At 44.2% G+C, this 27,186-nt stretch overlaps 1 protein-coding gene across 10 annotated transcripts in view; it reads right to left on the minus strand.

The window, feature by feature from the left end:
* ZNF516 (zinc finger protein 516) overlaps positions 1-27,186 on the minus strand; it is a 134,824-nt gene that overhangs the window by 99,245 nt on the left and 8,393 nt on the right. The window contains exon 1 of one of the 10 annotated variants that reach the window (XM_054538103.2): positions 14,103-14,308. The exons of 8 other annotated variants lie outside the window; for them this stretch is intronic. The gene's annotated coding sequence lies outside the window, so the exon portion shown is untranslated. Of the gene's footprint in view, positions 1-2,828; positions 13,033-14,102; positions 14,309-27,186 lie in introns of those variants that run through there. One more of the 10 variants, XM_063716959.1, reaches the window with a different exon arrangement.

Raw genomic sequence — 27,186 nt, forward strand, 5'->3', positions numbered from 1 at the left:
AGTACAGGAGGTGCCTCTGTCTGCACTCACCGTCCAGGGTCCTCCTCCGTCTCTGTGATGCCACCCTCGTTTCACAGACGAGGACACTGAGGATCAAAGCTGAGGGCCACATCCCTCGCCAAGGCTGTGAGCCCATTCCCTATCTTCCTGCCTCCCCGTTACCACCTTCCAGGCCCCCGCTCTCTGGTGCCTGGAATGAGCATTCTGGAATTGTCAGAACATTCCTTGACCTTCCAATAAAAGGGATACAATCTAAATACAAAGTAACATCCGGGGCTACAAAAGCGACCACAGTGGCCATCACCTATGAACCTCTAAGACCCCAAATCAACACGAAGCAAGAGGCCACCATCCTGAGCAGCTGGCAAGTCGGCCACCGCACAGTAACAAAAACTGGGAGGAAGAGGGCTGATCGATCCTGTTTTCCTCCCTTTTTCAACGACCCCAGTTGCTCATGAAAGACAAGTAGCTCTACCCTGCTTCTGTTCAGGGCTAGAGAGGTTCTAGAATTGTGCAAGCAATGTCAGAGCACACCTCAAGAGAGCGATCACTTGCAAAAAGCTACAGTGAAAATAAGAATCAAAACTCCCAAACCGGAGAAGCCATGCCACATGATCGCCTCGTTTGTTCAAGGAGGGTAATTACTTACCCCTTTGTTTTTCCAGAAGTAACAGAAGGGCCTTTTTAAACAACATACTGCCCGCCGCAGTGGCTCACGCCTGTAGTCCCAGCACTTTAGGAACCCGAGGCAGGTGGATCAATTGAGGTCAGGGAGACCAGCCTGGCCAACACAGTGAAACCTCATCTCTACTAAAACTACAAAAAAAAAAATCAGCCAGGCCTGGTGGCACATGCCTGTAATTCCAGCTACTTGGGAGGCTGAGGCAGGACGATCGCTTGAACCCGGGAGGCGGAGGTTGCAGTGAGGTGAGATCATGCCACTGCACTCCAACCTGGGCAACAGAGCCTGACTCCATCTCAAAAAATAAATAAATAAATAAAAATAACAACATACCGAATGGGGCTGACTTATCTGCCTAAGCCAAGCTCCTCCTGGACACTCCGTCGTCACTGCACACTGACCATGTAATGGTGAGGCCAGTGCCTCGTCCAACAGAACACCGGTCACCACGACCACAACAGGCACTGTGAAAACCATGTTGGCTTCCTCCGAGCCCTGTGGCACACGCCACTTTTCCCACCCTCTGCTGCCTCCCTGACCAAGAGGGCCCAGGGGACCAGCGTCTCCACACACCTGGGACCGACCTGTTGGGCTACACCACTTGAGAGGCCCTGGATCACCCTATTTAATGTGACCTTTAGAGGAAATTTGGGGGTGGAAGGGGTCATTTGTCACCTATAATTTCTGCAATTGTCGGAGATTCATTTGTAGGACACAAACGTTTTGCAATCTTGCCATCCAAACGTAAAATCAGAAAACATACAGCGGGTGCTTAAAACAGGTGCCTGGCACACAGTGGGCGCTTGACAAATTCAAGATCCCTTCCTCTTCAGGTCTTCATCCAAGGTTCAGCACTACCAAAAATATGCAAGGACCACACGGGAACCAGCTTGAGGCTCGTCACCAACAGGTGAGGGGACCAGGTCTCATCAGATGTTTAACAGGTATCCCCCAAGTGCCCGCCATGGGCCGGACCAGCTACCAGGCAAGAAACCCTGGGCAGCCTCACCTGGACGGGAAGGGTGCGGCGCCCAGCCCTGCAGGCATGTGGTGTGTGGGGAAACTGCTCCGCCCGCCTCCTGTGACTCTGTGGAGATGATCTTGCCCAAGCCCAGATACCAAGAGTGCGGGCCCTGACTCCCACCCTTCCCACATCCGGTTACCTTTTAAATTAATATGACATTTTGTATATTCCTTCCAGCATCTACCTTTTTTTCAAAGTGTTTCTGCCACAGAAGCGTGTTCCCAGCCTCCACCGATGAGCGCTGGTGACAATGCCTACGGGACACTCTTCCACGCCAGAGGCCACCCCACCACGGTGGGAAGCGGGCAGGACCTGCACCGGCAGCTCCAGATTTGCAAAACTCAGAGACGGCTTTGTACGAATCCCAAGAAAACCATTTCACTACTTTAATCAAACGATGACCCAATCAATTACTGAAGAACACCACAAGACAGTTCACACCACGTCTTCCTGTTCCTACTAGGGACCTACAGTCCAACACAGGCACTCCTCCAACGCCCCTTTAGTTTAGAAACATCGCTGTCAGGGCAGGTCTCAGCAGAGAGATTAGCGGTCCACCTCATTAAAGACCCACCTAGTAACAACCGAAACCTGCCCCTCTGCGGACGCAGATGAAGCCTGCACCACACAATTCCATCACTGCGTTGGGCGGCTCTGCTCCGGCACCTCCCAGAAGGGAAGAGAGCTGTCTGCCCAAAAACATCGCCTAACTGTAATAAGCTGTGCAAACTTGGGCAAGAAAAGAAAGTGGGTCTTACTCATATGCAAGCTAATATCCTCGAGCAATAGTTTTCTGGATCATAAAAACGAATGGACCCCCACCCCAGGAGCACCAAGTTCTACAATCAGCTTACACTGGCTGTTTTTCAGCAGAAAACCTCATTCACACTGTGATCCCTATGTCCTCATCAAAGTAGCCCACAGAGGCGGCTTCCCAGTTATGTGCTCTGGTTTAATTATTTTTCTTCTATTTACCATCATTTTACATTTTTCTAGCCATGCCAAGAAAAGCAACCCTACACCACAAAGTAAAAACTGTTGTTTTAAGCTTGATCGAAATTCCAGGTTTGTGAAACCGAAGTCGGACAGATTGACAGGAAGGTGATCCAACTGCACACCTACCTGGGCTTTCCTGGGAATGTGGATATGCAATGACAACGCTCCCAGTTGGATGCTGGTACTCTCAGCTAAAACTGTTCAGAGAAGGACCGAACTCCACTCGGCCTCTCTCAGATTCTGAAATGAGGAAAAGTTTAGTATTCATCGAATTATGTTTTTAAGAACCATTTGCCACTGCTTCTCTTTAAGAAAAATTAAAACAATGCCCAAGGACTTTCTGGGGCTACCGTAGATATTTTCAGAATGAATTAAGTCACCCCAAGGGGGGCTGCTAGGAAAATCCCACACAGTGTGGTTTCTAATAGGACTTCCCACATCTGTGAGGGGCAGCCAGGAGCAGGAGAAGCATTCAGCAGTCACAGCACAAACGCAGCAGCGGAGGTAACCAGGACGCCGCCTAACTGTAGCAGCAAAACAATCTGCATTTGGTTGTCAATCCAGGCTATCAAAATGTCACCAGGGAACACCTGCTATGCATATGCACTGAGCTCCTGGCATGGGATGCGCTTGGTGTGCGCATCACACTGCTGACCGCCAGAAATGCCAGGCCCCTAGGTGACGCTTGTTCTTGTTGGGGATGGGTCTGTGGGGCACCACCTACTCACCTCCCCCGCAGCATCTGAGTTTACAAAACAGGCCAGGGGACTGGGGAGCCAGTCTGTGACCTTAATGCAGATGTGCCCACTGAAATCGGTGTCCCACTTAAACCTGGGACCACAGAATCCCCAAATGTTTCAGGGTGTGGCACAGCTCTCACTAGACTTGAAAGTCATTCCAAAGAGATTTGACAGCGAGCTTTAAAACAGACACTTGCAAAATATTCATAATAAACTATTTCCACTGCATGAGCAATAAGCAGTCCTTGAAAGCTTATGTTCTCAGTCCTGAATTACACACACTTTTCAAAAGGAAAAAAGACAGAAGATCCAGCGAAACAAGATTTCCCCATCACTTCCCGTTCTTTACAGCATCACGTGATGTTTCTCCATATACAGTCTCAGAAGTGGGACTCAAGGCCGGGCGCAGTTGCTCACACCTGTCATCCCAGCACTTTGGGAGGCTGAGGTGGGCAGGAGTTCAAGACCAGCCTGGCCAACGTGGTAAAACCCCGTCTGTACTAAAAATACAAAAAATTTTTTGGACATTAAAAATTTTTAATGTACTAAAGGTACATTAAAAATGTGGCATGTGGTGGTGTGTGCCTGTAGTCCCAGTTACTCGGGAGGCTGAGGTAGGAGAAAAGCTTGAACCCAGGAGGCGCAGGTTGCAGCGAGTTGAGATCACGCCACTGCACTCCAGGCTGGGCGACAGAGTGAGACTCAGTCTCAAGAAAAAAAAAGTGGGATACACACATAGCGTGGCATGACTGGGGCCTTTGCCGTCTCAAGCTGGCATTCAGAAATCTCAGAAGCATCGCTCGGAAACCCCAAGAGTCATGGAGACAAAGGTGCAGAGCCCCCAGACCTATGTGGAAAGGCAGGGTTGATGCGCAGTGACGGGACAGTGGCCTCCTGGACTTGCAGGGCCTCCCTGGCACCCTCAGCCTTGTCATTTCAGATGGGGACAGTGGCCTCCTGGACTTGCAGGGCCTCTCTGGCACCCCCAGCCTTGTCATTTCAGATGGGGACAGTGACCTCCTCGACTTGCAGGGCCTCTCTGGCACCCCCAGCCTTGTCATTTCAGATGGGGACAGTGGCCTCCTGGACTTGCAAGGCCTCCCTGGCACCCCCTGCCTTGTCATTTCAGACAGGGACAGTGGCCTCCTGGACTTGCAAGGCCTCCCTGGCACCCCCAGCCTTGTCATTTCAGACGGGGACAGTGGCCTCCTGGACTTGCAAGGCCTCTCTGGCACCCCCAGCCTTGTCATTTCAAACGGGGACAGTGGCCTCCTGGACTTGCAGGGCCTCTCTTGGCACCCCCAGCCTGGCCATCTCACTTATGGAAAGGTTAAAAAGTCTCCTTTTTTTCATGATTTAGTCAAGGCATCTTTTGAAGGATGGGGGATGTATCATGGGAGCCTTATGCGGTTGGAGGAGCCCAAGTGGGAATGGATGCTAGAGCCCCAGTATCTTTAGTGATGCACAGAAACTACTGGAATGCGACCCCAGGGATACAGCCGTGCATCCGATGAGGGCAGCTCCACCCTCCTCACCTTCAGGCAACCTCGAGGGGAGCCGCCAGAGGGGCTCCAGAGCTGCCAGGGCCCAGGGCTCGCCGCGCAGCTCAAGGCTGGCATGCATCGTGCACCAAAACGGTGTGGTCATCCACACTATCTGCTGGGCACTGTGTCTTCAACATGTGTCAGTTTTTTAAACTAACCACAAGCTATTTTCTGGCTTAGTTTCCCCTCTTCGACAGGCCACAGGAGTTGAGACCAAGGTTTTGGGTTATGTGCGTCCAGAGATGCTTTCCTGCCCTTGGACACCAACTTCAGATTTGGCAGTTACAGGTGGAACAGGGCAGAAGAAACAGAAAAGATCCTACTCTTCGACAGCAGAAGAGGAGAAATTCTTTAGTCAAGGAAACTCAAAGGAGAAAGAGGCCTTTTTAAAAATCTATTTCCCTTGGGCCAAGGAGGCCAATCTGTGTCTGAGAAAGGCTGACCCTGCAGCGTCCTTGGACAGCACACGGGAGAAATGCTCCAGGATGCAGGCACAGACAGGGAAGAAACTTTATACCTTTACTTTCAGATGTATTAACCAATAACAGACAAACGCAGGGCTGGAAAGAGGCGAATCATACGAGTAAATGTTTACAAGACCAACCCCTGATGTGTTGTGATGAGAAGGGCCTCTCCCCTGCGGGTCTTCCTCCCGGGAACGATTACCCTGGGCTAAACCAATCGGAAAACACGCAAGAACCCAAACTGAGGGCATGGAAGTCCCTGCACCAGGACGTCACCAGGACCTGGAGCTTATGGGTTCCACAAAACACCCGGCCAGTCCTCCTCAGAAGTGTGACGGTCACGAAAACAGAGACGGACCAAGGAGCCGTCAGGGACCAGCAGGGACTTGGGAGAAGGACCCGAGCGCAGCACAGGCTCCCAGATGGGCTCCTGGGACAGCAAAGGCGAAATCCCAGGAACGCCTAGATTGCACCGAAACCCTTCTGTTCAACACACTTCCCAGTTCAAACTTCTGCTGGGCAGAGACACACCATTTTCAATTTAAAGAGGCCCCAAGCAGTCCTCTCGATGCATTTTCTGATGATCAACTGTTTCTTCCCCCTACTTCTAACGTCCCTGGGCGAAGGTCTAAGCCATACTGGAAACCATCACGTTCCCTTGGGAGCGATGTTAATTCAGGCTCTGGGAGAGATCTGATTCACAACACTAATTACTGGGTTTACTGCTAGAGTGCTTCTCACAGATGGACTCCACCCCACCCGGGTGGCCACCTCACTCTCCAATGCTCCAGGCAGGCAGCGGTGCAGGGAGGACCCTTGCACCAGAGACTCCGTTCCCTTGGGAGCGTCAGGACCTCCTGCCCCTTGAGAACAGCATTCAGGTCTCTCTGTCAGTTCCCCACTCCCATAATGGTGCACCCATGCTGCCACGTGGACGGGATGCTGGCCCGGAGGCCGAGGCTCTGCACGCTCACCAGGCTACCAGCATCTGTGAGGCCCACAAGGACCAAGCCAGGTGGGACGGCAGGGACACCAAAGAGGCTACTTGGCTGGCACGGCCAGACCCAAGTGCTCCCTGCAGGTGCCGGGGCCGCACATCTCCAGGAGATCTAGTCAAGGAGAAAGGCGCTCTGTGGACAGGCTGTCTAGACAGCGTGGCACACAGGACGCAGTGGTGCCTGCCTGCCAAGCCTGGGATGGGTGTGAGGGAAGACACCCAGTGGGGACACGTGCCTACGGTGGCGGCTGGAAAAGTGGAGAAGGGACCCTGGACGTGCACAGGGGCCACGAGGGCCATCCCTGCTGGGACACGCACAGCTGACACAACAGGAGACAGGATGACACAGAAATCCCTTCACCAGGATATCACCAGGACCTAGAGTCTATGGTGGTGATGCCACGGGCTGTGAACGTGGGGAGCAAACACAGGAAGGGATGCCCTGGGGCAGGACCCTGGTTCTGCAGCCTCACAGGGAAGGACGACCCAGAGGTGCAGGCAAAGGGCCCTGGGAGGCAGGGGGGCCCCAGAGGCAAAACCCAGGAGATGCTGGCCTCTGGGAAGTAAAATCAGGCAGAGGCAGCCGTGGCCTCGCTGAACCTGCAGCCAACAGCCCCTCTGGGCTGGCAGGAAGTCCTGCGTGTCTCTTGTCCCAGAGAGGAAATGATTTGGGCAAACGCTTTGCCCTGAGATCTCTCTCACCCTAACTAGATGTTCAGCACACCTCGGGGGCAGTGCTGGAATTACAGCGTCCACAGGTGCTGGGCTTTCCCAGAGGCTGCAGGTAAGTGCTCGGTCAAGGAAGGGACAAGGCTTCGGAGGCTGGTGGTGGGGAGGTCCAAACCAAAGCAGAGTCCCCGTTGCTCCTACCTAACTGGGATCTTGAGAAAGACAACAGCCCCAGCCCACTCAAAGGCCACACCTCAAAAACATGTTGCAATCTACACGAGCTGCCTCATTTTCAAAGTAGAAGTTTAGCAATTTCCTGCATTTGCAGGCATGTTCAAACTGTAAGCCCATTCGATTCCTGAGTTATTTTTACCAAATAAATTCAAGTCCAGTTATTGAATAACTACATGCATCCCATCCCCCTCAGGGCAGCTACATATAAGTATAAAGTAATAAACCAAGGACAGAAATGAGTTCTTCCACTCACTATCTGCCGACTGCTAACTCCCACTGTCATCCCGGGCAGCCTTGCAAGCAAGAGTAGCTGCGGCGTATTCCAGACCTCCCCACGGACAGCGCGCGACGGACGGCCTTGTGGGACTCCCTGCAGCAGCCAACACACCCCAGCCAGCCCGTGCCTATCTGTGAGCTAACCACTTCAGGCCACTCAAGGCACCCCAGGAGATTCTCTGGCTCTGATGGATCAAAAAGGTTGAGAAATAGAGAACTTCTGCTCTCTATGTACACAGAAATGTGTTTTTTATGTTTATCTGAAATTAGAGATATCAAAATTAAGATTGGCAGTGTCCTACAATACTTGTGATTTGGAGCAGCCCCGTGCTCGTCTAGTAAGAAAAACAATCACACTCGCTCTCTGGGCAATTTAAAGTCCAAGCTTGTCCAACCCGTGGCAGCCCAACACAAATTCATAACCTTTCTTAAACATTATGAGGTTGTTTGTTTGTTTGTTTGTTTGTTTTTAGGCTCATCAGCTATCATTAGTGTCTTTTTTTTTTTTCTTTTTTTTTTCCTGAGACAGGGTCTCACTCTGTCGCCCAGGCTGGAGTGCAGTGGTGCAACTTTGGCTCACTGCAACCTCTGCCTTCTGGACTCAAGCGATCCTCCCACCTTAGCCTCCCGAGTAGCTGGGACTACAGGTGTGCACCACCACACTCAGCTAATTTTTTTTGTATTTTTTGCAGAGACGAGGTTTCGCCATGTTAGCCAGGCTGGTCTCAAACTCCTGAGCTCAAGTGATCTACCCACCTCGGCCTCCCAAAGTGTTGGGATTACAGGCATGAGCCAACGCGCCCGGCCGCGTTAGAATCTTTTATGTGTGGTCCCAGACAGTTCCTCTTCTTCCAACGTGGCCCAGGGAAGCCAAAAAATTGACATCCCTGAAAACTCTCACTTGAGAGGAGTAACTTAAAATGCTGAGCCATCTTCCCCATCAGTTCCTTGTTTAGTCCTCAGAGTGTTTGTTCCAAGGACTTTATTTATCACTCCATTGTATATTATATGTCCTTCAACAATGGAAGGTCCTGAACCGCTAAACCACACTGCTACAAAGAAGCACTTGGAGAGAGCCTCCAGGTCTGAAGAGTTCTAATGTCTCCAACTTCCCAGCCCGATTTTAAAGGCATTTAACGTTCATTCTTGAATAGTTTTGGTTTTTGTAATGAAGTCATGATGTTTCTACATGTTTAGCTCTGTACGCCTGAATATAAATAACCGAGGTAGTCAAATCAGGGTGTGCGAATGTTCCCTTTACTGGAAGAAAGTTTTTGCCTTCTCCCAGCAAAATATAAAATTAGTCAACTGTGCAGTGTGGTGAAATCACCAGTCCAAAATTACACCCCAAACATATGATTATTAAGGATTTGCAGTCCTATTTTTTATATTACTAAAAAAGCCACACTCATTAAATCTTTATATTTAGAGCACTTTTTAAAAATAAGTTTTAATAAATATCTCTGAATGTATACATTCCACAAAATGGACAATTAAAAGAAGGCACTCATGATTTTAGGTTACGTATTTTCCTTTCTACATTGAAATAACCAAAGACCTAGTAATAGTTTCCACTACTGCACTCAGGATAAAAGAGCTTTCTTTCAGTGTAAGAAGAAATTAAAATTACTGGGTTGGGATAAGGGAGGAGACTCACTTTTTAGATAAAAGAAATTATGGTAACTTTAGTCTTCTGACCAAAAAGTTTAATATTTTTAAAAATATAATTTAATGTTAGGATTAAATCAAAACTTCATTTTCTATTTTTATCTTCTTCTGTTAGAAAGTCCTGGAATCTGAAAGGTTAAACCACTGTACTCAGAAAAGCAGACAGAGCTGCCTCATGTTTCTTTCAACTAATATTCATTAATTATAAAAAACCAATACAGGCACTGAACTGTACACTTAAAAATAGCTAAAATGGCAAACTTTATGTTACATATATTTTATCACAATAAAAAACACAAAACAAAAAGTATATGTTTTAAATGCTTAAAATCATTTGAAATGCCTTAAAATTGTACTCAGGAAATCATTACAAAATATAAATGAGATAATATTTATAAGGCATTGTTAAGTAAATAATCTACTGTTAAAACTGCATGAAATATGTTCATCTTTAAATGGTATTATCCCAAATAAGGATGTCAGAGGTCATCACCAGAATCCATAAACTGTTTAAAAACAAAACAAACCAAAACGAATTTTTCTAGATGAGACAGCCAGTTTTCACGTTCTCAGATTTGGAACCGCCCGTTTGTGGATTACCCAGCTTTGACAATTCACGTTAACTGCTGAGTTATCTGAGCCAACAAATGCGCAGTTTCCCTTTGCTTGGAGTTTTCCCCCCAACTTTTAACTTAGATCTGGAACAAATCACAAGTGGTCAGGATACAATTCTAATTCATATATATACAGAAAACTTCCATTAAGGGAATATTTCTACCCAACACAAGTATGCTTTAACAGAGCTACTCTTTTTGCACTAACTGCTTAAGAAATTCCAAGCTGAAGTTATTTTAGATGCAACATTTAACGGACACTGCACTGTTCGGATCCAAGGAGCCCTTATATAAATGACCTTTGGAATGTTCCGCTTCTTCCTGACTGGAAATTCCATACGAACCCTATTCTGTGCTCTCTGGTTTATTCTGAGAATTTTACTCCATTTGATTCGTGTTACAAACATTTTACGACCACTCTTGGCCAAAAGCACTGAAGTTCTATCCTAATTCATTAAGGACTTCTTATCTATGATTTTCTATAAATCCCTACATACTGTAAGTCTTGCCCTGCACTTAAAAACGGTTCCACAGGGCTGGGCGCGGTGGCTATCGCCTGTAATCCCAGCACTTTGGGAGGTCAACGCGGGCGGATCACGAGGTCAGGAGATCAAGACCATCCTGGCTAACACAGTGAAACCCCGTCTCTACTAAAAATACAATAAAAATTAGCCCAGCGTGGTGGCAGGCACCCGTAGTCCCAGCTACTCGGGAGCCTGAGAAAAAAAAAAGAAAAACGGTTCCACAAAAACCTGATTTTTAAAATTTCTTTTCTATTCCTTTCTCCTTCCTAGGCAGTTTTCTTTCTTCAAAGATATTTTTGTAAGTGGATTAATTTTTTAAAAACACCTTTCAGTTACTTTCTTTTACCTACATCAAAAATATGATTTACAGTATTCCTCACCAATCTGTTGGGCAGAAGAAATAAGAAACACAAATAAAGATGGTATTATGAAAAACTTGTCAGGAATAATTCTAAAAGTATGCATATCTGGCATATCCGTTCAGACGATTACTATACTGAGCAAACCCTCCACATCCTCCACACAGGAAAAAAAAAGACGTATTATTTCAGGGACTTTTCTGCCTTACTTTCTTCCCCAAAAAGGTGACAGAATGGATTGCTGCAGCTCTTGAATCACCTCTAACACCTGGCAAGAGAGGGAAGCGACCCCAGACACGGACTGATTCCTGGGCCAACTCTCATTTCTCTGGTCAGACAAGTGGCGTTAGATGGGTCATTCTCTTCTTGGCCCTCGTTTTTCCCATCTGTGAAATGTGTCATTTGTAATGGAGAAATTGGGAGGCCTTTTCCAGTTCAGAAGTTCTCTGACCTGCAGTGGGCCCATGTGAACAGCATTTCTGGTGTCCAGAGGCCACCACTGGTAGAAACACTCCACACAGGACAGCTGGGCCTCAGCCAGGCACCAGTCGGGGCCTCACTAGATCCTGTCACATCGCTGAACGGGAGGATCCCAGAATTGGAGCCGACTTCTCCCAGGAGCCAGGTCCAGCACGAAGTCATGCTGCCACTCCATGGAGGCTAAACACCTTAAGATCCCTATCTTACTGCAGGTGTCCCCAAGACACCCACAGCAGATGGAAGCTGTTCTGGGACTCCAGCCCCACCCAAACTGTCTACCCTGGATGTCTTGCTCCAGGACATCATGCCCACTAGGACTGTGTCCCTGCAGAGTCCTACCCAGGAATACAACAGCTGCCCTGCACCCTCCCTGCCTCTCAACTCACCCAGCAGATGACCAAGTCTTACAGACTCGAGACCTTCCAGCATGAACCAAGTCAGATTCAGGGCACTCTGCTCCAGTTTCCCAGTCACAAATCTAGCCCAGAGCTCCATCCTCTTCCTGTTCTGAACCATCAAACCATCTTCCCTTCAGAAACCTCCTGCCGGTCCCTTGGTCAGTGTCCCTGGCCTGTGACGCTTCCTCCCTGCCGCAGATTGGCTGAGGGACCCTCCACAACATCTCCTCCCATTGCCCTTGGGATGGAGTCCATATTCCTCAAGACAATTCACAGTCAAGATGATGTGGTCTTTAACGGCCTCTCAAACATCAGCTCTTGGCTATCACCCAGACACCCCTGCCATCCCTGACAGGCATGTGCATGCTTAGACACTTGCATGTGCGTGTGTGCATTTGCACAGGCTCACTACACGGGCACACTTGCAAACGTGCACCTACACACAGGCGCGCTTACACGAGTGTATACTCACATGTGCATGTATGTGTCTGTATACACACACTCAGGCACACTTACACACCTATGCACTTGCAACACGTGCGCTCACACGTGTGAACACCTACGTGTATGCACCTCTGGCTTCAGCAATATGAAATTTCCTTAGCTCTCCTGGGCTCTGACCCACTTTTCTGCTGCTTGGATTCTCACCCAGCTCAGGCTAACTCCTCCATAAGGACCAGTGTCCTCACCAGAGTCCTTTAAGAGCAACCTGGAAAGGTCATCCGGTCAAACAGGATGGCTCCAAATGAAGGCCTCACAGGCAGAAAAAGCAATAATAAAATCTGGCAATGATCACTAAATCCAGTAAGGAAATAAATATAAATAGAATTACATCCAAATAACTGTGATCTACACATAAAATAAACATGCGATCCTTACATGTCTTGAAATAAAAACTATGTCATGTAAAAATAATAAATTAACACTAATAGACTAAAAAAAACAGCCAAAAAAGGAATGACAATAGCAATGTGGGGAGGGGGAGCAGATGGGGAAAGAAGAGGAAGGTAATAGAAGTGTTCTAACTTCTTTCCCAAAGGGGAAGTCAAATTGTATTACTACTGATGTTGATACATTAAGAAATACAGCTTTAAGAAAACATCATAAATACAGCCACTAGTGGAACCAAAGGCATTATATGCTTTCTATATGCTTTCTGATTTTAATAATTAAAGGACAAGAAATAACTCATATTCCAATAAAGAGAAAAGAAGAAAAAGCGAGGAAGCACAAAAGTTTTTTTTCTTTAATTAGCAAAGAAGACCAAGTAAGTCAGTTTCAGAAATAAATATAAATGGAATAAACTCACTTATTTAAAAAAAGACTCCATGATAGGGTTAAAAATTAAATTGACTATTTGCTCTCTGCAAAAAAAAAAAAAAAAAAAAAAACACCTATGACTAAGGAACTCAGAAAAGCTGGACACGTAGAGAAAACAAACAAAAGCAACATGGAAAAAAAATACCATTAAAATTTTAATGTGCGGTCAAAAAAGGCAATTATACAAAAGTAGTTGGCTGGGCGCGGTGGCTCACGCCTGTTATCACAGCACTTTGGGAGGCCAAGGCGGGCGGATCACGAGGTCAGGAGATGGAGACCATCCTAGCTAACACGGTGAAACCCTGTCTCTACTAAAAATACAAAAAATTATCCAGGCATGGTGGTGGGCACCTGTAGTCCCAGCTACTTGGGAGGCTGAGGCAAGAGGATGGCATGAACCCAGGAGGCAGAGCTTGCAGTGAGCTGAGATTGCACCACTGCACTCCAGCCTGAGCAATAGGGCGAGACTCCACCTCAAAACAAAAAAAAAAAAGTAGCTATCTTATAATCATAAAGGGTAAAGTAGAACTCACAAAGAAGATATAATTGTCCTAATACTGGGGTGTGTGTGTGTGTGTGTGTGTGTGTGGCTTTCTTTTTGAGACAGGGTCTTACTATGTTGCCCAGGCTAGCCTCAAACTCCTGGGCTCAAGCAATCCTCCTGCCTCAGCCTCTCAAGAAGCTGGGATTACAGGAAAGCACCCCTCCCCCAGCTGTAGTTATACTACACTTTTAAGTCAAAAAACACAGAATAACACAAACACAGAATAAAATGCATTTAGAAACAGCTACAGTGAATACCTGGAAAGACAAACAGAGAAAAATGATCTGGAAGAACTGGCAAATCTCTCGTAAGCATGGCGGATTAAGTAAGCAAAAGTAGTAAGAAATAGACAGCTTGAAAAATAAAGTAAGTCTTATCTAATATATGAGTATCACACTCCACAATTTGCCATTTTGCTAAATTGGCAATAGAACATCAAATGCCTCCATATTAACCACAAAGAAGGCTCCAAAAGTTCCATAAATTCGAAACAGTACAGGTCCCAGGAGCTCCATAATACAGTACCATGACACTAAAAATTAACAAGCAAAAACAAAAACAACACTCACAGAAGTTCGGCCATTTGGAAAATTCTAAACTCTCTGTAACAATTCCTGAAACAAAGAAGAAATCAAAGTGAAACTGCAAACTCTCTTCAAAGTACCAGTGCCAAAATTTATGGTACACAAGAAAGCTAAAATAAAATTCAATTACTTGCTACAATAATTAAAAATAAATACTCATTTCAACCAGTAACATAAATATAATAAAACTCTTAAATTTGAATTTTAAAGACTAACAACAAATAAGAAAAACTACAGTAAAACTGATTCACAAAATCAATCATTGGCTCTATGATAACCCCAATGAATGAGATAAATAACTAGCTGGCCTAATCATGAAGAAAAAAGGGGTTGGGGGGAAATTAGGTCTAATAACCACAGACAGAATGAAAAATTTAAAAAATCATACAATTTTTTCAAACTCTAGGTTAATACACTTGTTAATATGGACGAAAAAAATAATTTTCTAATAAAATCTTACTGTCCAAAATTCACTCAGGGACAAAAAAAGTAAACAGACCAATATTTAAGCAAGAAACCAGAGCTCTCTCCTCCACCCACCCAAATGTGAGAGATGAGTCAAGCCCACATCTGAAATCTTTCACACATTTTAAGAAAAAACTCACATATATAGGCTACCTGAATGTTTCCGTATCTGGAAAACATATGTGATGGAAGATACAAAACAAGTTACCCAAAAAGATATTTGTAACTCATCAGCAAAAGACTATTATCCCCAACAAACAAAATGTTCTTATAAATCAACAAATCATGAATAACTTCACTGGATAATGTGACGAAGTAACAGGTGAGTCACAAGACAGATAAAATGAGCAATAAACATTAAGAAATCCTCATAATCACTCACAATTTTTAAAATGCAATGGTATTTTCCTCTATTAAGTTGGCCAAGACTTAAAAGATTGATAATATCAAGCATTGACAAAGAGAAAGCACTGAGTTTTGCAAAGAACGTAAAATGGTACTTTGTTATCTTTGTTGGTAAATTTGGCAGTATCTGTCAATTAAAATGCCCCTCCATCCCCAAAATTCCACCTCAGGGAACTTATCCTAGAGAAATATTCCCACAAGTGCACAAAGTCGTGTATCAGAAAAGTTCCCTGCACGCTAAGAGAAAGCTGATAACAGCCCAAATGTCCAACAGGAGACACGACAAAGAAAGTCGGCTCCACAGGGCGGTAGCCAGCTGGCACACACGGGCACCTCCTGTTGGCTGCTCACTGACCAAATCTGTGCCAGTGGGTCCATGCTCTGGCCACACCGGGCACTGGGCATCTGGAAATCACTGAGGGTGTGTACACACAACAGCACCCTACACATGCCTTAAAGAGAATACACTGAAATGTCATGCAAAATTAAAAAAAAAAATAGTTGCAGAAAAACTCAGAGAACATTGTACCATTTTAAATTCTTTAAAATGTATATATTTAAAGATCTTACTACATTCACCAAGCAAATGTATTTAAATGCCTAATACAGTGACTGGCATAGAGCAGGCGCTCAATAGTAGCTTGCATAAAATAAACTTGCACTCATGTTGTGAAACATCTCACACACTTTTTCCTCAAAATGCAATTTCCTCTTTCGACTGTAAATATCTCGATGGCCAAGATGATGAAGACTTTGTCATGTATAAACTATGCATTTTGTACAATTATCTGAAAAGAAATGGTTTAATTTGGGCAAGGAGAATGTTGCCCTGAGTATTTGGCTCTAACTAAATTACCCACACAAATTTGTGGTTGGAAAACCAAGTAATGAGTTATCTGCAGTGAGTTCCACAACCATCATCTCCTTTTATAGTATGAAAAGAAAGGTGCTACATGTTCACACCATTTTGTGAAAAATCACTGTATATGTCTTAAAAGCAAAGTGCCTCTATCTTGACCCCTTATACAAGATAAACAAACAGTAAGGCCTTCAGTGCCAGCTGTCAATGTTTTATTCTGGTTCAGTAATTAAAATGGGTAGCTTCATATTAATTCCCTGGAAGAATGACATTCAGATCAACTCACTTCCCAGCAAAAAAAATGTCCACATCCAGGAGTTGCAAGGACAGGGAACAGGATTGTTCTCAGCTACTGTAACTCCTCTCATTTAAAAGTAGGACACAGTGTACATTCTAAGCTCCAACTTCAGACATCTTAAAGCATATTAAACAAAGTGGTCAAATGAATATGAAAGAAATTCTGCCAAGTGATTAAATGTAAGCTCGTAGTTTTGTGTCAGTTTTCTACTAACCTCCAAAACCAGTCATGGTTTGTCTAAGAAAGGGATGTTTTAATCAGAACACCTTCATTTATTGCAATACTGAGGTCCCACCTGACTAAGTGAACTGTAGGCAACTGAACAACTATAAATTTCACATGACTGATAGAAACAGCCTAAGCTCTTGAGCCCCCCAGATGTATGCCGGTGCGGGGTGACTTGCTACGGAGGCTTAAATCACTTTCAAGAGAAGAACCCACAGATGAAATTGCACTTGTGGAGACTCAGGTGGATTTGCAAAACTCTGAAAACAATTTTGGGCCGGTCCACCAACAAACGGTCGTCCTAAAAGTAAAGGTCTACATTTTCCCTTTATGCAGAAATATTCATTTGCCTACATTTGTGTATGTCCAAAGCACTGTTTTTGCTGAGTCACTGAAACAGAAAAAAGATAAAACAACACTTTTTATCCCAGCTGAGTCATATCGTTTGGACTTTGTAATTCTACTTGAATGCTAGTTGATCTTATGTTCAAAAGTCTGATAAGTTTTCCGAACACTGATACCGCAATTCCACAAGTCAGACAGGAAACAGAATTCTAGTTTGTTTCAATATCATTTGACCTATCAAAAGAAGCATTTCAGTGACTAATATAGCAAGCATGAAAACTGACCCTCCATGAAAATAATAAACTTGCTGCTCTGAACATCAGATCCACAAGCAGGAATAACAGGTAACCTGAAGTGTCACCTCCAAGAACAGGACCCAGCCCCACAATGAGGAAGCAATTTAACTCTGCCTTAGCCTTGAAAATGTGACAAAATTGAGTTGGACAGCAGTCTCAAGACACATGGGACAAAAGGCGAGATTCGTTCTGTCCGGGAAAAACAAGGTCAGGTTTTTGTGCTTACTTTGTGGCACTTTTAAATACACCAACAAAATGTGATTCTCTTGCAATTTTATACTTTAAACCCCCTACATTTCCCCTTCCACTTGGCTTCCAGACCACCCCACACATTCTCAAGCACTCACAAAATGGCCCACTGTAAAGGGTTCCTTTTTATCTCATTGTAATTCCCAGTAGCATGGGAATAAGACACAAATAACACAAAAAAACCTGCTGAAACGAAGGAATGCAAACTCATTACACTGCATTTAATTCTCATCTCCTTTAAGAAGCATCTTCTTAAAGGAGTTTGGTTTGCTTTGAGTTACTTCACTCTTCCTTCTGAGAAACAGCTTTTCTGAACCAGTATTGTTATATCCATTTTTTAATTATTATATGTAAACGACCTACTTAAAAAGGGCTGATGAATTACACTTTGTTCCAGATCTATTCTGAAGGGAAAAAGAGGTTATCTTTCCCACCAATGGATCTCCTAAGTGAAAAGCCCCAAACTTAAGTGTTTTTGTAAACTCTGGTGGAGAGCAGAAAGTGTACTAACTTCTACTCCAACAATCATATTTGAGATCTTCAGGACAAATGAGAGAGTGACAGATTCATCAAGAGAGTGACAAATTCATCGATGAAGAATGCAGGGAGGGGAGATAACGTAAAACCATCATCTCAATAAAACATTCATTCTTCAACAGGAAGGGCATTTTGTTGCTATTCTACGACTACAATAATGATGTATGAAATAAATTAACTTTGTCTGGGGTTTTCACTCCAGGTATTCCTCAACCCTAAGCAAAGTTAAGAGTTTCTATGTTTTGTAAACTTGTTTATATTGCGAGGTTAGCAAAACTAAAATGCAGCAAATTATGAACAAAAGGCTTAAGGTTTAATATACAATACAAATAACATCCACCGAAATGAATTATATCACAATTATCTTTTCTAAACAATTTTTTAATCTACAAAAAATAGGAATAACAAATCCCTTACACAGGTTATAGGCTGAATGTAAAATTATTATTAGATGACACAGAGAATATATATACATTCACGATTCAAAACTTCAAAAGCAGAAAAATGAGTGCATTTCAAACATGCTTTCAGTACACTCAGTTCTGTATCAAAGTTTATTAAAATGCTTAAGTTTACAGCTTTTCACTTCAGGGATCTGCTGTGGGGCTGGACATGGTGGCTCACACCTATAATCCCAGCACTACAGGAGGCCGAGCCAAGCAGATCACTTGAGGTCAGGAGTTCAAGACCAGCCTGGCCAACATGGCAAAACCTCGTCTCCACTAAAAATACAAAGTTTAGTTGGGCATGGTGGTGTGCGCCTGTAATCCCAGCTACTCGGGAAGCTGAGGCACAAGAATCACTTGAACCTGGGAGGCGGAGGTTGCAGTGAGCTGAGATCACGCCACTGCACTCCAGCCTGGGTGACAGAGTGAGACTCTGTCCAAAAAAAAAAAACAAATCCACTTGGGAAGAGAAAAACTTTTTGTTCCTTCTCAGAACAGACCTGGAACAATCATCACCAGGATACCTCAGTCTGTCCACCAAGTCCCTTGGTGCGATTTTAAGAGTCACATGACTTTGGGATGTTTGAATAAAAGGGGCCTTGACTTGCACCTACAGGGCAGGTAAAATGGTCAACAGTCGTTCCAGCTCTTGCTGCTAAAGAACAGAACGTCCCTGTGAACACGGGCCACATTCTCTCAGCAAGCCACAACAGAAATTGTTCGGGAAAAGAATAAACTCAATCCATCATGATTTCCTTCTGTTTTCTGAAATTCTGCCGGCAAGTCAGTCTGCGTCTGCAATTCTGCCTGCTCTGTGAGTGATCCTTTGCACAAGGTTCCAGCTCCCCATTGTCCAAAGGTGTCCCTGGGGCATGGTCCTCTCCTAACCCTTGGGGCAGGCTGGCTTCCCCTTTCACCCCACAGATGGAGGGAAGATGCACAGGCATTCATAACGGGCCAGAAGTCACATCACAAGTGGAACTAGATTCACAGCCACACCAAGATTCCTTCCTGCAGACCCACAATGCTGGAACTCATAAATCTGAGTTATCAAATGCTGCACCAGAAGTGGAGACCTGGGTGCAGGGAACATGGGAAATACCAATACAGGGGCCCTCTGTTGCGAGAGTGTGCAGAGGGGCAGACGCTGGCAGGGTCAGGCCCTTGGCCTCCTGGCTACCCTGTGGTCTCCTGAAGAGACGCCTTCCCTCCACACCCAGGACCCCGACACTTCCACCACTGTAGCACTTGGGACAGAGCCTGAGGTTATTAAAAAAGATCCCTTTCCCCTTAAACTGCTGGGATCCCCCAGAGACAGTTTTAAAGTAATGTACCTTCCCTTAGTGTCCTGGTTTGAAAACAAATAGCAGAAATCAGAAACAGAGGAACCTGCCTGAAGATTTCTAACACACCCCTGGCACCTGGCCGCGGTTTGTGGTGGGGCGCCCTTAGAGCTGTGCCATCCTATAAGGCTGCCAAGTGGGGCTGGCCCAAACTCGGATGGGCTGGGAAGGTAAAATGCACATGGGACACTGAAGATTTTGTGTAAAAAAAAAAAAAAAAGAACAAAAAAAAACTTAGTAGTAATTCTTGTCATCTACATGTTTAACATTTTGGATTCTGGATATACTGGGTTACATAAAACTATCATTAACATTAATTTTCCGTGTTTCCTTTTACCTCTCTTGATGTGATCACTAGAAAACGTGAAGTGATAGACATAGCATGCATGGTACTCTCTTGGGCAAAACTGCCCTTGAATGCTGGGTTAGCGAACTGCAGGCCCGCGGGCCAAATTCTTCCCACCACTTGTTTTTGTACAGCCAGTGAGCTAAGGCTGGTTTTTACATACACACACACACACACACACACACACATATACACTTTTTTTGTTGTTTGTTTTTGAGACGGAGTCTCGCTTTGTCGCCCAGACTGGAGTGCAGTGGCATGATCTCGGCTCACTACAACCTCCATCTCCTGGATTCAAGCGATTCTCCTGCCTCAGTCTCCTAAGTAGCTGAGATTACAGGCACCCGCCACCACGCCCAATTGATTTTGTATTTTTAGTAGAGATGGGGTTTTGCCATGTTGGCCAGGCTGGTCTCAAACTCCTGATCTCAAGTGATCCGCCCACCTCGGCCTCCCAAAATGCTGGGATTACAGGCGTGGGCCACCGCACCCGGCTGGTTTTTACATTTTTAAATGGTTGGGATTAAAAACAAAATCAAAAGAACAGTATTTTGCGACATGTGAATGGCATGGAACTCGAATGTCAAGTGCCCATAAAGTCCATCTCTTCCCTGCCAGGCTGCCTCGGGCTGCTCTCAAGCTATGAGGCAGGTCCCATCAAATACTATCTGATCCTTTAGGGAAAACGTTTGCTGACCCCTGCCCTGGAGTTTTGCAAATACAGACCCAGGTTTCTGAGCTGAGGAGGGTGTGGCTTAAGCCCCTCTGGGCTTCATGGGAACTGCACATGAGCTGACCTAGGATCCAAGGCCACTGAGCCTGGTCAGAGGCAGGACGTGACCAAGTCCCACCAGCTCACTGGGATGGCTACAGCTGACCCAGGAATTTTTTTGGCATCAAATTCTCTTTAGATCACTCTCTTAAGTTTCTCATTTGTGATGGATGACTCAAAACTTCTGATTATTTTCAGAACAGAGCAGGCCCATAGACAGGCTGGGGACCCCAAAGAGGCAGACAGCCTGTCCCAAGCCCCTCTTGGATGATGCTTCAGAAACCCCAGCCATCTAGAAAGAGGAAGGGTGGAGGAACACTGGTCTCCCATAGTGTCATCTCTAAAGCTACATAATCCCAAATGGCTCAGACCAAAATGAAATGAACTCCACACATGGTAACAAGCATGACCAGGGTCGGACACTCAGGGGGATGGCCCAAAAGGTGGGCTGCTTAATAACCTGGCTATGGGACTTTGATGAAGTTACTCAACTGTGCAGGCCTCAGTGTCCTCTCGGGTAAAAGGGGGTGGGAATTACTACCTGTTTCCTAAGACCTGTGCATATTAAATAATACACATAAAGAACTCGGAATAATGCTCTGCTCATAGTAGGCACTTGATCAATGTTTGTTGAAAGGAAATGAGTACTGGTGGGCTATTTATTTAGGGAACCAGTTATTGAGGCATTTGCCCAATTTGATTCAAGTTCGTAAGTCATTAGTAATGAAAATAAAATTTCTATTAATGGGAAACAGTAATGTTGATAACTTACATCATACTGTCATAGTAATTCAAAAAGTAGCTCTCAATACCTTGTATTTTGTTTTTATGCCCTTGGCTTTTTGTATCAAAGTAGCTATAAGAAACTACTTTCCAAAAGCTACGATAGCATTTGCGTTCAGAATGTTAATGAAGGCACTGTCTATGTAAGAATATATAGCCTGTATTAAAACAACCAGTATTAAAGTCAACGTTTAGAAGTTTACTTTAGCGCTAATGCTAAAAGAGGCTTTTCCTTCATGGGAGAACTGATGCATTTTTTTCCTGAGAGTCAGTGCAACGCATCAATGGCCATGTTTTGCCTTTTGTTTTAGGTGCCAGAAAGCTCACCTCCTAAGTTTTGGTTCACATCTACCAACGGGAGGGAATCCTAAGATGTACATATGTGATCCAGCTTTTCCCCTCATCACGACCTATTATTCCATTGCCCGTTCTTTATTTCTGTTTTTATTTCACTGTAGATGGTCCCCAACTTAGGAAAGTTCGACTTACACTTTTTCAACTTTACCAGGTGAGGAAGCCACAGGCAATCAGCAGAAAGCAGTGAGCCGCTCCCTCCACAGGCCCAGCAGCGGCAGCCCCGCCATCTCCAGGGTAGACATCGGTACTTCATGGTGACCTGCACTGCCAGGTGCTTCTGCCCAACTATCGGCTACCATTTACCCATTCCAAGCGCACTGAAGGTAGGTGAGACTATGTCACCACGTTCAGTAGACTGAGGGGTATTAAACGCATTTCCGACTTAACAGTATCTTCAACTTAGGATGGGTTTCTGGGGAGGTAGCCCCGTCGTAAGTTAGGGAGCATCTGTCTGTATCTAACGTGTGACCTTACGTGCACACTTCATTCCCTCATGCAATTTAACAGGTAGAAACAAGCCAACTATTATTACCAACATACAGATAGTGAGATTTCAATGACCAGATACTCAAACGAGCCTGCAAAAATCCTCACACCACGGCCTACAGGATGAAGTCCATAAATGACTACACTGATTAAATAAGTCTCTGCATTTCTTCATTGGTCCTATTTTGAGAAATGTCTAGAAAGGTAGCAAAATCACCTAGTATATAGGTTCGGGTAAATAATGAAAAGTACTCAGTACTATCCTCTTAAGAAAAGAAAAAAAAATTCTAAATTTACTAACTTTTTTCCTCTTAAGAAAAGAAATCTAGGGTGTTGGCTACGTTTGCTCATGTTGAGGATGCAAAGGCCACTGTTTCTTAAGTGGCGCTTGCGCAACAAAGAAAAACTACCTGCTCCCTGGCCCAGCTGCCTGCTTTGCTGGAGAAGGCAGGCGGGGTGGAGACTCCTCCAGGAGGTGTTTAATAATCTGCAAAGGTCCAGACAGCAACCCGGGGCAGACGCAGCTCAACCCAGCCAACCTGACCATTGGAAAGAAAGGAGGAGAATGCACGCTTCCCTGGGTTCAGCTCTCTGGGGTCCCCAACACCTCCTCTTAGTGGCCATCTTGTCCACTGGCACCAAAGCTGAGCTCAGAGGAAAGCACCTGCCATGATCCACTCTGTCTCTGCCGCTTCCCTGCCCACTCCTGTGGGAAGCTCCCTCTCGGCATCTGTCTGTCATCGGCATCTGTCTGTCTGTCACGGGTCATCTGCTGCACCACACTGAGAACCCACGAGTGCCAAATGTCCCCCGTCAGCTGGCCCATCCGCATTTCATCTTCCTGGCTTAAGAAGTTGAGTCTCAGGGCCCAGCCGCCTATCAGAACTGACCTGGTCTTCTCTGACCCCTTTTCCCTATGATTTTTTGGTGACTTTTTTCTTTTAGGATTTTCTATATCCCACGTTGATCACTTACACTCTGTATTTACTCTCTTATAAAAATATGTTACTATTGGTGAAAACCATTGGGTTTCCCAAGAAAACCTGTATCCTGGCACCCACTGCGGGGCTGGGAATCTGCGCAGACAGCTGCCTGGTCTTTGGTGATCAGATTTTCCACGTTCCTCCTTGAGCGCTGCCATGTGACAGCAGCCTCAGACAGCAACAACTGGTCCAGTGCCCAACTCACACGATATCCCCGTGGAAAGATGCAAACATTTACTCAACATGTTTCTTCTCTGTGGAGCAAGCTCTAAGCATCCAGGCAAAGCTGAAGGGGGGCTCTCCCTACACTGCCCTAAACACCTGGTTATTTGCCAGGTCCACACTTGGCAGTGCTAACTCAGCATGACAACATGCTTACCAAGTTCCTTTTCAGAGTGGACTTTCACCTCCCCTTATTCTGTGCATTCAGCACAGTGTATGGAGAAAAAGGCTAAGCTGGGAATCAGGACGCCTGGATTTGAGCTCTGCACCATTCCTGTGCCCTTGGGTCAGTTATTAAATCTTTCTGCATTTCAGTACCTGTAAAATGTCAGGAATCACTCAAAAATCATCTCTAAGTTTCCTGCAGTTATAACACATATAGGATTCTCTATATTAACCTCCTAAAACAAGTCCAAATACAAATAATGTAAATTTACAAAGAAATGTAAACAATCATGAAAGCAAATGCTTTCCTTCACGGTCATTACACCGAGTCAATGTAACACTCCTAACGCTATAAAACCATACTCTAAAATGGCGGCCGCCCTAACCCTGCTTGGGCCAAGAAGGTGCAGTTTCATCACCTACCACCTTGTAGGAATCTAAATGGAGTTTTCGTGGGTCCAAAACGTCTAAAATGCTTTCCAAAATGGTCTACTATTCCCCTGGACAGGATTTAAGGATTGCCCAAAACACACACTCTCGACGGCCCCCTTAATGTTCACAGCTAAGCAAAAAACCTGGTTTGTAAATCATCTCCCACACACATATAAAATCCCAAATTCTAACTGTAATAACTTTCTTTTTTAATCAATATCTACACTTTAAAATATGTAAATATTAGGAAAATCAACCTTACTTTCTCAAGTTCAAATTCTTAGCAGCCCATAATCTTTCATCAACCTAGAAAATAACTGATAAGCCAATCTTCCTGTAAAACCATTAACAGATTCTGCTTTTCTGTCACCAGGGTAATTTACTGAGGCTAATTTTAATCCTACCACTAAACCACTAATCCCATGACTCTACAGAATTGTCCCCAAGTTTATGTTGCTACGGCAAGCACTTTGACATTAGGAATTCACTTATTTATTAACACTAAGTGTTTTATTTTTTAAGTTGGTTTTAGGAATGAGATCATCTTGCTTGCCTCTCATTTTAAAAAGTAAAAAGCCATTTTTGAAAAAAAGGAAGCCACTTACGCACCTGGGGTTGCACTGCACTCAACACAATAACGTTAATTTAAATTATGCTTGGTGTTACTCAAAGGAACAAATTATCATCATTATGCTAATGGTCATGCTAAAGACATCAGAAGCTTTGAAGTGATTAATCTAAATCTGGTGGGAATATGATTATCAATGTGAACGATGGTATTTTCTCAAACTGGCATAAAAATATTCTGTCTGTGTCACTGATAATGTCAATATAAATGATGCATCACCAAAGGCAACGTGCACTCACACGCTCTTTGCTCACGTTCTCGAAGCAAAGCCCCAGCCCACCTTTCAGTCCACGTATGCCTTGCTTTGGGGACACACATGTGGATGAGTAGAAATTTGTTTACTTCTTTCGTAAAACAGAGAAAACAGGATGATTAAAGCTAACAAGACTGAGACAACAAGAGAGGTGTCTGGAGACACATTTGCTTTGGTGTCAACTCGACAGCCATACAGAATGTTAAAAATGGAGGTGGAATCTTCTGTGGCGTTCCCTATTAATAAATTCCTGCAACATGGCATAAGAGCCACCCTGTGAATTCAACACAGGTCTACCCAAAACCCCAAACCAGCATGTGTAAACAAAACACAGCCTAAGTGAAAACATCTCAGTTCTGCCTGTAGATAATTCCAGGGCCGCACCACAGAAGCTCAGGGGAACTATTAAATAGGATTGTCCATTTGCTCATTAATTCATTTCTTTAAAAAAAAAAAAAAAAGATGGGGACAAAAGCTAAGTATTTACGACAAAAATAATAATAATAATAACAAACATACTTTTTTGCTCTAGGTTAAAATCACCAGAATAATCAGGAACTAAACAATGAATCTTCTCTTTCTGACCTGCCCAACTCTTAGCCTTATTTGTGACCAGCAGAAGTCTTAACTACTCATATTCAAGTCTGTGTTTTCCTGAATTAACAGTCACTCAGCATTGAATGGCAAACTATTTCTCACAAAAATTGTATCGGGGAAAAAAAGTGAAACTTGTTCACTACACCCTTAAGTATCAACTGAGAAAGAATCTGCTAAAGCCACAAACGACCTCTCTGTACAACTTTCAATGCATCATTTACTGTACTAAATTTCAAAGAACATTCTCGAATGCTAAAATAAATCAATGCCCAAACACAGCGTCTTGTCAGCTCATGCAATATAGGTTAAATAGTACCATATGGCAAAGACAGACACATGTTGCCCTTTTCTGAAACAAAGAAAAAAATTCCTAAACAAATGTCCTTTACTTTCACATGGGAAGAGTGGGGGATTAGAGAGTTCTTCAAGTGTTAATAGCACTGAAAAATTTTTAATTCTTAGCCATTAACAAGAAATTATAGTTTTAATAGAGAACCTTGATTTGTAAGCCTGTCTTTAACTGTGTCCTGAAAACTAACACCACATCTTCCTCTACGCACACCATCTCCTAAAAAAGCAAGAAAATAACAGGACAGCTGAATCCTGGAGGCTGAGCCGGCACCAGCAACTCCCCAGGGCGGCGAGAGACATTGTCTACCTGGTTTTGAAGGAAAAAAAAAAAAAAACACCAGATTCCCTCTGCCTTGAAAATAAAACACCAAGATTTCATCCTATTTTCACCACTCAGTTGAGGAACTGTCTGGATTTCACAATTACATACGATATATCTCTCTTCTTGGCCCAGTAAATTCTGAGATTCTATAGACTTTATTTACTTTCTGACCAAGGTTGCGGGGGAAGGTACAGAAACAGGAATACAATCTACCAGAATTAACATAGAGTTAAAATACAGTATACGGTAAGATGTATCTAAACCTACTATAGTTGTCTTTTAAATAATTTTTCCTACTCTCCTGCTTGTGTTTTAGTCATTACTTAACATATATTTACATGTTTGCTTTCTAAAAATAGTTGCATTTCTAATTACTCCTGCTTTGTAATTTTCAGTACCATTTGAATTAAAGATTAAATGCCAGATATTTTTTGGAAATGACTTTTAAGGCATGTTGAGAGCCACAAATTACACTTCTTTACAATTCGAATGTATACCACTGGAAAACATCTCAGGCTAGACGTAAACACGATGATGGCGCTAGCTTTGGAAAGAGAAGCTTCAGCTGTTCAAGTCACGTGTGGCCAGATGCAGAGCATAAGGAATGCAAAACAGACAGTTGCAACTGCTGGTTTTTACCAGTCCATCTAAAATACACTTCATACACTGTAGTGGATACTAGAAATTTCAAATACAAACGATGCATTTATAGCCCCTATAAATATATCCTTCCTTATAGCTATTTAAGTCATTCCCCTAAAATATTCTTCAGTTAGAAAAATTAATTTTAAAATAAAGATACTTTTTAAAGAACAGGAAACCTTCTAAAGTCATAGTAAAAGTTGTTCTTTCTTCCTCCTCTTCCCATAAGGTTAATTTTATTAATTATTCATAAATGTAAACA

Source organism: Pongo abelii, chromosome 17, assembly GCF_028885655.2.
Source record: "Pongo abelii isolate AG06213 chromosome 17, NHGRI_mPonAbe1-v2.0_pri, whole genome shotgun sequence".
NCBI lineage: Eukaryota > Metazoa > Chordata > Mammalia > Primates > Hominidae > Pongo > Pongo abelii.